The sequence below is a fragment of the Rhea americana genome, unplaced genomic scaffold (genome assembly GCF_003343005.1).
Source record: "Rhea americana isolate MKP2758 unplaced genomic scaffold, rheAme1 scaffold_42, whole genome shotgun sequence".
In the NCBI taxonomy this organism is placed as follows: Eukaryota; Metazoa; Chordata; class Aves; order Rheiformes; family Rheidae; genus Rhea; species Rhea americana.
The window spans coordinates 146,400-153,700 of NW_028186557.1; the positions used below are offsets into that span (position 1 = coordinate 146,400).

At 37.1% G+C, this 7,301-nt stretch overlaps 1 protein-coding gene across 3 annotated transcripts in view; it reads right to left on the reverse strand.

Annotated features, from left to right (window-relative positions):
* Window positions 1-5,010, reverse strand: part of LOC146590111 (SERTA domain-containing protein 2-like) — a 15,963-nt gene extending 10,953 nt beyond the window's left edge. The window contains exons 1-2 of one of the 3 annotated variants that reach the window (XM_085315007.1): window positions 4,533-5,010; window positions 3,025-3,115 (exon numbers count right to left, since the gene is read on the reverse strand). The gene's annotated coding sequence lies outside the window, so the exon portion shown is untranslated. Of the gene's footprint in view, window positions 1-903; window positions 1,021-3,024; window positions 3,116-4,532 lie in introns of those variants that run through there. The other 2 variants (XM_085315008.1, XM_085315006.1) reach the window with 2 other exon arrangements.
* Window positions 5,011-7,301: the final 2,291 nt, after the last annotated feature.

A 7,301-nucleotide genomic window follows, 5' to 3' on the forward strand; every position in this document is an offset into this window, starting at 1 on the left:
AACCTTAAAGAGGAAAAAGGATTTGAAGATACATATTAAAAAAAAAAAAAAAAAAAAAAAAAACCTCCACCACATTTGAGATGAGATTTTCAGCTTTGAGTGTAGTCCAATTAGAGTAAATATTTCATGTTTGTATATCCTCAACTCCCCCAAATTTGCTTAATAAAAAAAAATGTCTCTGAGCATTCCAGAAATATGTAACAAGGCTTCTGTGTGACACTATTCTGACCTATAAAGTTTAAGAAACCTAATTTGTTCTAACTTCAAATGTTTCTACTTAACAGATTCCCTACCAATTTTTTTAAACGGAACATTTTATATTTGAAGGATCCTGAATTCTGACTGTTTAGTATGATTTTTGTCTAAYTGCAAGGATCCTTAAGTCTCCCTTAAGAGACTGATTTCAGACATTACATAGAAAAATTTTGGAAAGAGATTTGGTAGCAGAGTATCACTGCTGCAGTGGATTTAAAAATGACTAGTGTCATGGTTACTACAGGAGACATTAAATTTCAGTTCTGTGTCAAACACTCTCAGCTGCTGACCTACAAAAGATACAAAGCCCCTTTGTTACTAGCTAATCTACATTTTATCAGGCCTTTTGCTTTATTTTCTAGTGTAAGAATTTTTGACAGGATCATATCCTTAACAAGCTACTCCCTATTTCCCAAGTAACTCACCCTTTAATAGTATTGTTAAAAAAAAGCCAAAATAATAATAATAATAAAATCATCGATCAAGGCCAAAATTCACAACCAATTAAATGTTCTTCTTTTGATCACATTACTTTAGAATATAAGATACTGATCATACTCTTCAGTTATACAGTCTTTCCCTCACTTCAATTTCTGGTATGAAAACAAAGATCAACACACACACACACAAATATCAATGTTTCCTTACCCAAATAATTCTGTATTACTGACTGCTGTACAGTTGTCGGTCCATTCAGTTAGCTCACAGAACTGCACAATCGGTTCAGAGAAGCACAAGTTGGACTTACTAAAATACAAGCAGTGTCTAGAAAAGACAAGACAAGGAGTGTCTACTCTTTTTGCTCCAAGCTAATTCAGGGATTTGCCCAATCTCAAAAAATTTGATTAGTAACAGGATTTTGGAATATCCTATCCTGATAATGCTGTAATTTTTAAGTAATTAAAATGAACAAAAATTAAAGTTTATGCCAACTTCAGATGCTAGGTATACACATCTCTTTAACTATAAAAAAGGCGAAGTGCAAGCTACATTTCTCTTGAATTTAAACAAAAAGTTCAGCGATCATATATATATAAAAAAAAGCGCTCCTCTATTTAGAATCTTTTGTCATGAAAAACCAAGAACAATGAGGAAGACCACATGTCAGTATTTTTTTCTGGCATTCTCTCATCTCCTCTCGTTATATTAACATAAACCTAGTCTCAGGCCATTTATGGTATAAGGTTTTTTAATGCTTAATTATTTTTTGTATGTGGAAAAAAAAAGGAAGCAAAGTGAACTCCTAATGTTCACGAGCATCAAACTCTCCATCCATGTCTGTGAAATACAAAGGAGCCTATACCTAGAAATTCTGCCCGACAGCACATTCCATAGCTCTTTTCAGTTCCAGGGAGGACATTTCACAGTAACTTCTCCCTGCTAAGCTGGGAAGAAGCATCCGTGCCCTGTAATCCTTGACATATCCAAGTCTGAAAAAACTTGGAGGGAAGAGACACGTCACTGGTTGGAAAATGAGCACAGAATATCAAACAAACAGGCCTCGTCAGAGCTTGCAGCTACTCAGAAGCAACATTCCAGGCAACCAAGAAACGTTCATGTTGCGAAGTGTTGTGCACAATACAGGACTCGTGCCACCATTTCAGAGGAAAAACACAGCTCCATCTGTCACAGGGTCTGATACTGCAGCACAGCTGCCACTGACACATGGTTAGGAAGTGCAGCTGGAAATGGTCACAAAGAAGAAAGCAGCAAGTGAAAACTCTTAATTACTTCTATCTAGGCAAACTACTTACTACTTTCCTCTTCCTCACCTACCTTTTACAAAATGTTTCAAGGGCAGGACAAAATGTTTGTAACTCAGAACTGCGTAGAGCTTCATTTTCAGTAAAGAAAAGTTTCAGAAACACAAACATATAAAGCATAACCAGCACAGTTAAGCTGTCTGAACATGCACTTTTCATGCACAAAACAAGCACCACGGCCAACTACACAGGAGTTATTCATCTACCATTAAAGAATATGTTTAAATGGCAAGATCACTAACAAAGTACTTGGCTGCACTATGTGCAGGAGGTCAAAATCATATGATCAATAGTGGTCTCTTCTGGTTTTACTTTCTAGGATATTATTAAATTCAAGCTTGCTCGACTCTTTTTACAAAGGCACAGTGTCTACAGCTGTCTCAGGTGATAAACAGTACTGTTTATCATCAGCCAGGATGCCAGATTAGAACAGGTATAAGCATCTCATGAGTGAAAGCTGCCCACACAGTTTTCAGTAATGCAACTCTATTAACATTTAAATTAGAGACACCTTGCTATCATAATTTAAGTAATTTCCTTTCAGAGTCTCCTAGGGCTCACAACTGTATAAAGTACACAACAGATAAGACAGCTAGAAGTCTCTTTGGATTGTAGACTTGTGTTACTGGCTGACAAGTTAATTCATAACATGATTTTCTGCTCTCCTCTCTCTTTCATGGACACATGCTTCATAAGCGCATACCTATCTACTGGAATCACAAAAGACAGATATCCCCGTAGTTAACAGGTACTTCCCAAAATTATTTAATGTATACTACACGGTATTTAATGATAATCTTTCCTCTCCCACTCAAAGGATCAGCATGGGCAACATATCAGACAACAATTAATGATTTTAATGAAATAGTGGACTGGGTCTTGATCAGTACTCCAAGTGTAAGAAACTGCACAGGAAAAACGTAAAGCTAAAGATATGGGTAACAGACACAGTATAAATCCTTTCTTCCCATCCGGACTTAACACTGATCACTTAAACATGACTTACGTAACACAGTAAGCTGTCAGACTACACAGAACAGTGTATTTGATCTCGTGTCCTCGCAAATGTTGGAGGTTTCCATAACATCACATCTTGGCTGTTTGTAAAAATTAAGAGGAAGTGAGGGAAGGAGAATTAAATATATTAAAAGATACCAAAGTAGAAAGCAATCCAGATCTAAACACATTTTAAAATATAGAAGAATGGAATTAAGTTTTTCTCCCTGACTCCTCCTCCTAATTTAGTGAAGATGAGAAACTATTTGAGAAGGCACATGTGGCTGTAAGTGTGCATATAGGGAGCAGTTCAGTCCTACCAACTTACTCCCACACCTAAGCTCCTCTCTAACAACTTCTTCGTAGGAGTCAGAAATGACCACGAAATAGCCGCTCATTAATGTTAGCTTTTTGGTCACCAGATTCTGATATTAGTGTCTCTCTTACTACTAAGGCAACTGGACACAGAAGCAAGATGTGCTACTATTTAGACTGAGGGGAAAAAAAAAACTAAACCAAAAAACCCACATACCTAAGGATAACATCCTTTCCCACATTATGAAAGTAAAAATAGGCTGAAGAGTATATATTAATTAAGGAATGAGGGGAAAGACTAACCTTAACATAGAGTAAAGTCAGGAATTCATAACCTTCCCACTGTCATTTCGCTATTTACGGAAGCAGAGAACAAATATATACCCTACAGTAATACTTCAGTACTGAACTGATGTTTACAAAGCACTTAAGAGCAAGTTTTACCTCCATTTAAAAGTTAGACGGAAAAAGAATCAACCGTTCTTACCATCTCTAATTGAATCTGGAAAACTCCTGCACTTCAGACATCTTAGAAAGTCCCCTACTCCCTTTTTTACTTTATAAAGTATTGGTAACAGCTTTGCTTTATAGACTACCACAGTTGTGTTAAGTTTCAAAGCACAACACTTCACTTTGGACAAGAGGCCCCTCTGTCAGGATGTGTACTTTCCACAGGCTAAAACAAGTGGCTCTGGGCCATTTACAACAGTAAATGAAATATATTCGTACAGCTGATATCTATCAGCAGAAGCTTATACAGGAAAAGGTGCTGCATAACACACACAGAGAAAAAAAATGTATCTTTCAAAAATTTGTCATTCCTCTCATTCATCGCCTTCTCTACTTGGATATAGTTGCTATTTGCAAATAAAGCCGAAAGGTTATGTTTTTAATGCAAGTGTGTTTAGCAGATATTTTCAGGAATTTGCAATAGATGCCTTTAGCAGGAAGAAAGACCTGGAATCATTTAAACTAAGGAAGAACAGTAGTGAGCAGAAGCAAACATATGATCAAAAGTTACTAAATCTAGAAACTCTTATAATAAAACTGAACTGTAATTAAATTAGAACACAAAAAGTAAACCCCAGAACAAGAAGCCAACAACCATGGTTCCACCTAAGCAAAAATTTCATTGGAGTGACAGTGATTATCTAAACATCAATTACATACATAAGATATTTTATAAAACATACAAGTAGTTACCCTTAAAATATGAAAAGGCGTCCAGGCAGGAAGATTCCAGATTTTGCATAAAGTGTGGTCATCCAAAACTCCTGAACTATTCAAGAGTCCAAGCCATCCACCGAGGTAGGATGATGAGACTTTGGGGAGAAAAATTAGAGGAGTATTTCATTACTATGAGATTTCTTTAGGAACAGTACTAAGCACACAGCCCAATAAAACTTACTAAATGATTAGTGCTAAATCCTGTTAAAATATTTAAACTGAAAAACTAAAAACAGAAGTTCATAAATGCATGGGAATAAGATGATGCAATAATGTTACCCATGAACACGTGAAAGGTGGAAATGAYCTTTCATGAACACACACTACAGAAGGGAACACTGATCCTCCCAGTGTAAGCTTTAGCATAAAACTTTTCATCAATGCTTCTTCAGGTTACTATACACTTATTTACACTTTTAATCATCTCAGAAATCATGCATCAGGAGAACCAATACCATAAACTGTAAGGAAACACATATTTCAAAGTTATCCCCCAATAATTATAATGCCAAAAGGAGTTCAACTTTTAGACTTGGACTTTCATAAAAATTATTTTCCCAAGTACTCCCTGATTTTCCTCATTTTCATCAACACACACAAAATCACTGTAAAAAGATTGCAGACACAATGCCTTATGCATAAAGTATTCAATGTAGAATCACTTTCATCAGAACCCTGATAAAGCAACATCTGCAGTTTGCCAACAGCTAAACAGATTAAATCATGGATTAGATAAAGGCGCTGGAAACCCAGGGATACCCAAAAAGGTTGAAGCGACAGTGAACTATGAGATAGGTTAGGAGATATAAAAAGATTTGCGTGATCTGTACTCTTGAGGTTTCAATTCCACCTGGAGAATGTACATCTTTTTAGTTCAAAGAATTAAAGCCCTTAAACAGCCTAACAGCCTACCTTCCAGATTGTATATTACACTTGTGTCTATACACTACATATATACACCCCTTGCTATTGCAGTCCTATTACCTCACCAATTCAACACAAGAGCATAGATCAATACTCCACAGATACGTTCCTTTATGATCAAGAAATAAGAATCTTTAAGTTATTTTAAAAATAACACATGATAAAAGCCAGTCTTATATTTAAAAAGATAAAGAAATAAATGAATACAGTTCATTTGACATAGTAACTCATAGCCTGATGCTAGCAAAAGGCTCCTCTGTTTATAGAATCTTGGAACAGAAGAGCAATAACGCAGCAGTAAAATGCCCATGACCTAATAATTCCAAATCTAACCCACAGTAATATAACTACAGTAATATCTTCCTCCTCCTTCTAGAAGCTGGCTTCTTTCCTAGCATACGATGATCCATGCCATTTGTGATTAATAAAATAAAACGACTGGACAAATGAAGATTCACAACCTTTTTGTTTTAAAACAGTAAGACTTTAAAAGTGCACTACTGAGGCTTATTAAAGTGTATCTGTCAAGTTACAGTGGGAGGAGTACATCTATTACATTTTTATATTATATAAAAGAATAAATATTCAGAGTATGAACTCTGCTTAGCATTAAAGAACCCTAAAAAAAAGCTAACAAGTATACTGAAACATTAAAAAGTTTTAGATTATAGAACCTGAAGGCGGGAAAAAAAAAGCCAAAAGTCACTAAAAAATTTCTGTTTATTGTGTTTTAAGAGTCTGACCTCTTGTTCAAGAAAGCTGAAAAACAAGGAGTTTCTGAATTAAAATACTTTATTACATACTTTAAGGAATGACTTCAAAATTGACTGTTGGGGTTATGCTTTTTCCCCTATGTGATTTCACACTGAGATGAGTAACAATAGGAAGTAGAGGTGCAGTTACTAGGTTTCATTTTTATAATCAGCTTTTTTAAATTATACTAGACACATAGTTGCCGTGAATGAGGATGAATTACATGTGCAGTAGAAAAAATGTGTTTTTTTCCCCTTTTTCTTCTGTTGTTTTCCACTGCAGTTTTCTACTATGCATTTACGAGTCTGTTCAGAAATTGGCCACAGCATTCATTTCAACGGTCATGGTACTTTCTGTATTGTGGTTAACTTAAGAACTGCCTAAGCTAAAGGACCTTGGCTGAATCAAAATTTTTTTTAAAAAAAGCCTCATGTACAGGGCTCCTGCGTATGGTTTTGGAAATAAACTGCTCCGACACAGCTTGAAAAATTCCAGGCCTATCTAGGGGCAGAAATTATTACCTGCATCTATCAGTAGGGCGAATTTATAACAGAAAAGACTACACTTATACTCCAGCCTTGCCCTTTTACTAGTAATCCAGACAAACATACGCACTTACTGAGACAAACAAGAACAGCAGTTATTAAAAACGTGAACCGCAGCAAACACGTAAGTCCGCTCGCTATTAAGAGGTGGCGATCACGCGTAGCAGAATTAAAACAGCGGCGATTCCGAGAAAGTCTCTCTTTCCTGCCACCCTCCCTRCAGCTCCTATTCCGGCTGCACGAGTCCCAGTACGACCCAAAGGAGCCTGCCACCATTTGGCCTTTGTGGAAGGAGACTAGTTGGTACTTCCTGCACCTCCCCCCGCAGCAATGGGCAGCAGTAACCAGAGACAACCTTGGGCTTCCTGAGCTGCGAAAAGTTACACTCCTCCCCCTTCCTCCTCCCCGGCTTACCAGAGACCCCGGCCAAGCTAATTATAACTGCGCTAACAACTTCCACCGCAGTCCCCGAGCCTCACGCCCGGCCAGCCGGGCTCCCCCGGCGCGGGCGGCCGCTGCCCCC